The 9598-nt window shown below is 36.9% G+C and overlaps 1 long non-coding RNA gene across 2 annotated transcripts in view; it reads right to left on the minus strand.

Annotated features, from left to right (window-relative positions):
• LOC116216589 overlaps positions 1-9598 on the minus strand; it is a 26600-nt gene that overhangs the window by 7579 nt on the left and 9423 nt on the right. The gene's annotated exons all lie outside the window — the stretch shown is intronic.

Here is a 9598-nt window from a genome sequence, read left to right on the forward strand (position 1 = left end):
AAGGGAGATGGATTTGTTCCAATTTGAAAGTAAGCCAAATTAAAAAGAAAAATAAATAAATCTGTGAACTGTAAAGCCTGCTATTCAGTCAGCCCCACCGCTGTGGCATTCTGATTTCTTCACATGCTCCGATATCACCTCAGCCTGTTTCCTCTTCTTCCTTCTCCTTGAGTCCTCCTGATTCATTCAACATGGCTTTTGCCCAGCTTTACTTTCTCTTTACCACTGTCATCTGCCCTTGTTGTTTGTGGTGCTCTGTATCATCAATCAGCCTGAACCTCACTGGGGGCAAAAGCAGAAGATCATAGCATCGTTGTGAAGATTGCTCTATTTTTATCTGTGTCACCTTTTACCTGTCCAAAGAAGAGTAGCTCTTATCCCCCTTTGTTAAATGTCCCATAAACCCTACCTCACCACAAAGTTTATTGTTATTGTTACACAGGAATTTGTGCTCTTGATTTTTCACTTGAGGTTCTTTGAATCCCTGTTCTCCATGGGAAAAGATTAAATCCCAATGACAGTAAAAAGAAGTGGTGGATATTTTGATCATGACATCATATCTGACTTGATAAACCTTCCTAAACTTTGTAAATTCTACAATAAAATCATGATAATTGCTAACAATATTATTTTCCCATCTGCTGAAAGTCACTTTTCCTGAAACAATTATACAGATAATATATTCAATTAAATCCAAGCTTTTATCCTGAAATGAAATCACCAGAACAATGCTACAGTCTGAGACGAGTGCACGTAGTACAACTATGAGAAACTTAAATCGAGTAAGGCGGAGGGATATTTCTAAGTAGACAGTCAGGAAGACAGATCATGAATTATTACACTTCGCTGTCATTTGAATCCACAGGAAACAGAAAATAATTTTTTTAATCTATTTTAACGATATTACAGGAATGGTTTTTAGTGACAGGCAGGCATATAAGTTCCTTCTGTTGCTTTCAAAATTCTAGCCCACTTTCTTCTCTTTATCTCAGGAATAAAACCATAGAATACAAAGTAGAGAGTATCCAAAAATAAACATCTCAATAGCAGAAAACAATGGGTACTGTTTAGCGCAATACATACCTTCAGACTGATGAATTTTAGCCTACAGAGCTAAGGATATTCCAATATTAAGTTACAAATTGTGTATTCAATGTGATTCAAGACACTTCGTACCACAGACAATTAAAAACCATCCATCAACTTTTGACTAACAATCACTTTGCCATAAGAACTAGAAATCTGAAACAAATGTTAACTTCCTGCCCATGGAAGTGGCCTGTTTTGCTGGCTGTAATTCCTGTAGTCAGATGGCTCCCTTTCAACTGCATTCATTCCAGCAGGTCATACGTTGTGAAGCCTCTAACAACTAATTAAAGTTTTATTTCAGATCTCTAATAGCTCAATCAATAATTTAGGGAGAAAAGAAAACATTTTCTGGGAAAGCATTAGCATAAGATTCACTGAAGCTCTATCACTCCTTCTGGCCATATCTAATTTCAGCAAGATGAACGAAGAGAGAACACGGTATAGCTCAATGCCATTTTGTGCTGTAGTGTCCGCTTTGTATCTTGGAACAACTCTAAATAGCTTTTCTGATAAAGCAACAATCAATTAGTACTAAATCATATCTGCAGCAAAGCAAGATGTTCTCCTTGAAATTGGATAAAAATTACATTTTGCAAAGGTTCTCTCATTCCTGCACCACTTTCATTTAAATGCCGCTATTAAAGAAATTGCAAACTTCAATTCCAAATTCCACTGAATCAGTGATAGTCAGAAAAATTTTGAAATAGTGATCTCTAGAGGGAATCTTGTGCTTCCAAACTTGCTTACTTTAACTCATATATCATTTCTGAGTTAAAGAAAAAATCTCTGTGACAGGAAATTGTTTGGATTTTTTTTTTACTCAATGCAAAAACTACTTAAGTACTCAGAAGTGCATCTGATTGTGGAAAAAAAAAATAAATCAGTTAAATGAGCTGTAAAACAAACAAGGCAAAAGAAATATGATAAGAAATGTACCCAGGTACCATAAATAAATGGGAAAAACACCACACAAAAACTGTCTGAAATGTCTTATACCTATTTCATATACTTTGATGTAATTGTATAATTATATTATAGAAGTCTAAAATTCATAGTTATACCAGTCATTTATAAGCAGTTGGTCAAAATAATAAATAAGTTAAAATAACTTAGCAAAAAAGAAACGGATGAGATTTATAAAGGACTGGCAAATACTAAAAACAAACAAACAAACAAACAAACAAAAAAAACCAAAAATGGACAAAGAGGAATCAAATATTTAGCAAATCTCTCTCTTCCTAGCTCCAGTTTTAGATACAGGCACTGCATCCATAGCAAACACTCTGGAGTCCAAAATATTTCACTCTCGTTTGCATTTTGTTAGCTCAGCCAAGGGGAAAGGCACCTAAACACCATCTTTCAGTCTTCAAAATGTAGGGGACATCCTCTTGCCACACTGTACTTTTCCACACCTGTGGGAGAAAACCTTCAGTCTTCTCTCCCACTGTAGCAGTAGTAACAAAGAGGAAATTACCTTAGTAAGAAAAGAAAAGCCATATTTGATGCAGTCTAGGGAGGCAACCTATCTCCCACTCCTGCCTGTAAAGCAGTGTTATTTCAGACCAGCTTATGTTTGGCAGCAGCCTGACGTGTGATTTGGACAAAGCATTGGAAGTGAACACAGTGAGCTCATCTGCTTGTGGCATCCTGAGCAAGCTGGCCTCGCAGAATATGCAATGGACAAAAAGCAAGAATCTCTAGATGTACCTTGTTGTAAAACTAAACTTGCTGGTCTTAGAGGCCTCATATGTCCAAGGATTCTAGCTACTCAGGAAAGTTATCTACCATATGATTTGGTAAGTAAAAGGAGTAAGTACATAATGTACTCTGACTTGTATAAACAACTAAAGTTTTAGCTTTTTTTTCTTTCCTCCTAAACATACTCTACTAACGTCTTTCTTCTCCAGCTTGTCTTGGAAGTTTCTTGTTTTCTGAAACCATTTTTCCTCTGGGCAAAGGAACCAGACTATTGGCCTTAGCGACTCCTTAGATCACCATGTAATCTGGAATGCACAACACCCTACTGAGGATTATACAACAGATTTTAACTAAATAGTTCTTACGCTGATTTCTGATATGTTTTCTTTTTTTCTTTCAACCGAATTGTTCTGCCATCTTTTATGATTACTTGGCATTGTTGCTGGAAAGAAATGGGATGTTGGCAGATACTATATATAAATAGACTTTGCCAGAACAATGACACTTGGAATCCTAATTTACTCAAGAGAATAATCAATTCTCTGTCAAAACAGCTTCCATGTGAATGAAAGATTTACATGTGCCCCCTTCAAAATTTTTGCTCACTTAAAAAAAATCTGTAGAAAGCTTCTGAATACTTCTTCTCATAGGAAAAATATTTCTGTTTCCTTATAGTTCCCGAAACACTCTCTCACTTTGGTTGAACTTTCCACCAACGTGCCATTACATTTTGCTGCTGCATGACAGACAGCAGTAGAAGGGCACTCTAACAAAATGATATCGGACACGAAAGTGCATGTGAAGCAAAGGGGTGAAATTGGACTCCAGCATGCAGGAAAAAAAAAGAAAAAAAAACTGTACCTATTGACATTCATTGACACTTACTGACTGTTCATGGAAACCAAACAGTGGATGTGAGCCTAAAGAGTGGTGCATTTCAGTAGCGGTCACCTCTGCTGGTACAGATTTTTATGAGTGCAGCATGCGGGTTCTTGTTCACTGCTGGAAAAAAAATACACAGCTAATGGTGGTGTCTATGTTGAAAAGCAGAGTTTTTTAGCTGAGAATTTGCTCTACCAAATAGCTATATTTTGTTCTGTGTATTTTGTAGTTTCCATGGAAACAAATAAAAGGCATTACTTTTGGAGCGACCCATGTACATCTCTTCTGAGACATACCAACTGTGGAACAATATTCTACAGACATTTTCAGCTCTTGAGCTGCCTAATTTAGTGAGCACACTGACCTTGCTGAAAATTTTTAATTAGGGATTGTAGGTTGATTGTTGTTATAAACAACCCAGGTCTTTCTTCCATACAAGCAGTGTACACCATTCATTCTGCCCTTAAACAGTACAGACAGCATTATTTCTTCTATCCATTATAAATGATAACAAAAATAAGATTGTTCAGAATGAATGTAAAAGATAACTTTCTTATTCACAGTTATTATTTTTTCCTTTTTTTCATAGCCTGTGTACCTGCTCTGTTTCTATTTGATCTAAGGACAAATTTCCTTTCCGAGTTGACTGGTTCTTGACTTTCAGGTACACCTTATTTTCACAGAAGACAGAGGTCTTTAAAACCTTACATAACTATTAGCCACATAAACCTCTTTAGCTTTACCATTTTCTTCTAGATCAGCTCTTAGTAAAAAAACAACAAGAAAAAAAAAAAATCCATCTACTTGAGGGAGCTGAGCACACACAGCAGTTACTCAAAGGCTTCTGATTGAAGGCACTACAGAATTCTACTATTCAGCAGTATTACCTTACCTAGTAAACATTAAGCTCTTATCTATGCCAGAAAACTTAAAAGATAAATTAAATATCGAGTGTGTGCTAAAAGCTCAGCAGGCACTCTTAACAATCCCATGTGTGAACACTTCTATTCTGGAACCAGTCTCCTCATTCCAATTAGCTTAATTCACTTTAAGATACTTTATTATGTCCATTTTCACATTCCCATGAAATGCAGTTAGAAAATTTCACTTGTGACAGTCCCATGAGGTGGCTAGATACAGAAATGGGTACAAACTGGAGATTTTTTTTTTCCAATTACTACAGTCAAGTTCCAAGGACATAATGCACAATAGGTACAGTGGTCCTCTCTCAAGAAAACACTTTAATTATGGGTTGCTGGCAGAGATACAAAGGAAAGCTGGCTATCATTACTGGCTGAAGGCTTTGATCTAGTTAAATTCAGAAAAAGCAATGCAAAGCGGACAAAGCAAAGTAATTACCATTATCTGGAGGAAATACAATACTAGAGCTGGTCTTTGCTCTTCAGAAGAGATGTGTTCTTTTGTTAAGGCAGCAGGCTTGACCTCTGTGTATTCGTACAGCTAGGTCAGAGCATGCACAAATATTTAGCAACCTTTCTTTCCTTACAAATAATGCTTAGCAGGGCAAACATATGTTTGATGACTGCCATTAACCATATATTTGAAGGAGAAGCATCTGCTCTACAGCACGTACTCAATTCTTTTGTGTGTATTCCTGTGTGCAATTATGTACCTCGTCTGTGTGATATCAATGATTACTAAAGCTGGTGCCACACAACATAAACTGCCTGAGCGATGTAACTGAGTCCCAACTATTACTGTGAAATAATCATAACTCAAGGACAAATGCACATAAACAAGCTTGTGAGAAAATATATATACATATATATAAGGGGAAAAAAAATCCCTAGGAAATTGTAATTTCATGCAGGTAAAATGTTTCCCCTGCCCCACCTTTCACCCTAAGAACCCATTGCATTTAATCCTCTGTACCATTAAATACTATCTCCTGAGAAAAGAACAACCTACCTGCAAACTTTGTTGCCATTTACTAAGTGTGTATCTAGAGCAGCGGGGAAACAATTTGCTGCCCATGGAAGGACAGCATCCCCATGCAGTTATTTCAGCACCTTTATTAATTATCTCAGTCACCTTTAGAGGTACCTATCAGAACTTCGCCGTAGAGTTGGTTGCTGATGAACTCCCAGAACAGTCCTACTCGAAACACTCAGGCTGAGAACAGCTTTATCAGTGCACCAGCTCTGCTGACTATATGCAAAACACTACACTGAGTACAGTGTACAGAGGAACTCAGTGAAGACTCTTGAAGCACTGGGTGGCTCAAGTTCATTTCTGATTCTCTCTTGCAGAGAGCAGGGTGCTACCACTTACATGTTTCACTTTCTGAAATGGTGGACTATATTAAGATTTGGGATGGAAACATTTTGGCTCATAAGAAAAATATTCCATTTCACCCTTAGTACTTCCAAATTGCATACTTCATTCTGCACATAAACTGAGAGACTTTTCTGAGATGAATTTGTTTTGGTACAGAAAAAAATGAAAATATTTTGGGGCAAGTGCTCAAGTTCAGCTTTTCACATTACTGGACTATTGACCCCAGCCATTGTTAATTACAACTGCAAATTTTACAGTATTATTTCATAATCTCCAAAGGAAACGTATTTCCTATCCTTTGGGGAAGAGAAGAAAATTCATTACAAGGATCACAGAATCAGCAAACATTCCTGACAAGAGACTGGACCTCTTCAACTTCTTTTGAAAAATAATATCTGAAGTATTTAATCTTGAGGGGAAAAAAAAAATGCTTGTTTCATAGAATATTGCAAGACTTTCTCTTGTAGCTTGTCATTTAAGATTTTGTGGGAATTTATTTTCTGATCAGATTTTCTGATAGTTGTTTGAAATATTGTGTTTAGTACCCCTTCTTGTAAGAATTTTGGAATGCTTTAGTAAAATGCAGATACAGAGATGTTTCCCTTTACTTTCAAAATGATGGACTTCAATGAATTCTTAGCATCACTAGGCATCTTTAATTATTTTTCAAGGAGAGGTGAATCATTCTTTTTTGCAAGTTCATGAATTATGCATTGTATTGGATACAGTGCTCAGTCACATGATTATTAATACATCTCTCTCATACATACAGTTCTTAATCATCCAAGGCTGCCTTTTTTTCTGAGGCAGCTGAATAATTTCTATTTTATCTGAGGGTTTTGAGCTTCCCTGCTGAATGGCTCAACACGCTTTTAGGCCTGAAGATGGAGGCACCCATCCTACCAGTTGCTCAGTATCTGAGTCCTGCTTGAGGACCTTGAGGCCCTAAGATACCACCTGAGCAGCGTGGGTATGTTGAGCAGCAGGATAAAACTCTCTGCCCAAAGCTGTCAGAACACCCAGGGTGAAGCTGCAACCACCACCTGCACTGCAACAGCAGTTCTTTGCTTCTGAGCCTCCTCACTCCCCACCTTGCCCACAAACTACCCAGGCATTTTTCCACCTAGCTCCATGCCAAGTTACTAGCAGGGGCTTTGTTTATTTTCATGTGTTACTATAATCTTAGTACACCCACTACTTCAGTAGGCTTTAAGACATGGACCAAAGGAATAAGAATCTTTTTTTTTTTTAAAAGATATTATGTCTAAAACAGCAATATATAAATGAGTTTGAGGTTATCAGTTACATGAATATTGCAGACCAGACACTATTCTGTGTTTGATACAGTGCTTGTTCCTTATTTCTTTGCCTTTTCCCTCTCACAACAGCAGTAAAGAGCCTTTATCCTCCCTGTGGCTTTGTTAGAGGAAAAAAAATTACTACATCTCAATATTTTCAGGCCCAATATAAAAATCTATGTTGACCTAGCATATTTTGCTAAATGGCTAAGTATTTCTGCAGATATAAATCAGGTTTATGTAAGGAACATAAAAGCAGATTTAAGGGAATTGCACAGAAACGTGATATAACTAGGAAAATAAAAATCAGTACCCAAATTTGATGCCCTAGATCATTCACCATCCCTGGACTTGAATGCAGTTGTCTCACATTACTAATTTCTAATCTTCCTGCATGGCAATGAGACTCAGACTCCCATTCTCATTTTGCTTCAGCAAAATGTCATATTCTGACAAATTGTTGTAATGCAGGACAATCTCAAAGGAACATTTGGATGTATTTATACATTTTATTGGGCTTAAAATGAACTGCAGACAAATACAGAAAATAAAAATTAAAATGAACTCCTTGTACTCCGAATAGAGGAAAGAGAGATAAGCTGAGGCACATTGCTCCCAGGGAGGGCTTTTGCAAAGAAAGATTCCAAATCATTGTTCTACATCTTTATCCCAGAACTTTCTTGTGTCAAATATAACTTTAATAAATTGACTACCCAAACTAAAGCATATAAACAGAGCGTTTACTGCGTTATGAATAAAGTCCTCTTAACAGCACCAAAATCTTTTCAAATTCAATATACATATTCTTCTTACTGATACTGAGACACTTCCCCAAATTCTTGAACCTAAAATCTGTGCCAGGAAAAAGAAATAGCATTGTGTGAACATTTTGTATCTGTAGCATGAGTGACCACTATGAGGTCTGTAAGCAGTAGTGCCATATCATATTTACAGCGCATCTTGAGCCAGTGAACTTCCCAGTGCTCTCAGGGCCTTCACCCATCATCTGCCATGGACTGTGGGCTCTGTGCTTGATGGCTGTTCTGCAGAAAGCCTCATGCTACATTTTTGCAAAAATCTGAGAATCCCATAAGCTATTTAGGCTGCATTTGAAACAGCACTTTCTGGACTGAGGAAGGCTGTGTTTTTAACATTCCAGTCTAGCTGGACTTCAGGAATGAAATATTAACTTAGCCAGCAAATATGCCATTTCAGGGAATGCCCCAGGCCCTTGTCTGGCTAGAATAGGTTTCAATAGCTGCAGCTCTCTTATTTTATTCCTTTCTATTGTTTGATCAAGAGTCTTTCCAAGTTTCTGTCCACATTATCAGTTTATGAAGAGGGTTAGATAGGAAATTCATTACCGATGCTTTTATTAAGTGGTTTACCTCCTCTGAATTTCTGCTTTTCTGTTCAATTTGCTCCCTTTTACTCCATTAAATCTCTGCTACAGAACTGTGCAGTGGTCACGTGGTAAAAATACAGCATGCCATTTATAAAAACAAGATCTCATTAAACAGTGATCAATATAAATCTTTTGTGTAGTAAAGGAAACTCATCTCCTTGTGGTGTAGTGTACACCTGGTATTCAAAGCATCCCTCGAAAGAGGACATACATAAAGCAAAAGAAAGCACCACGATACCTATTACTGTGGAATATAAAAGAGTTATTAAGTGTTAGCCAAGTGCTCAAAGGAAGAATTAGTTTGAATAAGGCCACTTGGAAAACAAGTTCAAATCACCCCAGGAACTGAGCAAAGTTCACCTGGAAGAGAATTGGTTTACCAGATTTCCTTCATTCCATCTTCTGTGCAAACTCACATTTCCATGGCACAGATTGTGATGTCTGGCTAAGTTTTGATGCAATAAGCATATTTCAATCCTGTATGAACACAATATTTTCATGAATTGATATCATGCAGGTCACTGATTATTCAAATAACTTCAAGGAGCTTTGCATATCTCTGCTTTAAGAAGTGCTGTAATTTTAGAGATATTCGCCTGTTAATGGAAGCAAACTACTTGTTAATATCATGCACAGCATCACCTGCAAATAGCACACTGCTGAACTAAAAGGCTTTAATGTATTAGACCAGTGGACAAAGAATCAGTCTCCATGGCAACTGTATATTAAGTTTTCTTGCTACAACAATTGTGAAGACAATTCAATCAATTCATTTGAGCTGAATTCTTCTATATTTCTAAATGACTCAAATATTTCTTCTTCTGACTTTTAGTCTTAGTTTTAGGAGAAATAAACATAGCAAAACAGAAGGTTGAATGAAAGATTGACTTTGGGAAGGTCAATGAGTCATTCTACAACCCTGATTACA

Source organism: Meleagris gallopavo, chromosome 4 (assembly GCF_000146605.3).
Source record: "Meleagris gallopavo isolate NT-WF06-2002-E0010 breed Aviagen turkey brand Nicholas breeding stock chromosome 4, Turkey_5.1, whole genome shotgun sequence".
Lineage (NCBI taxonomy): Eukaryota > Metazoa > Chordata > Aves > Galliformes > Phasianidae > Meleagris > Meleagris gallopavo.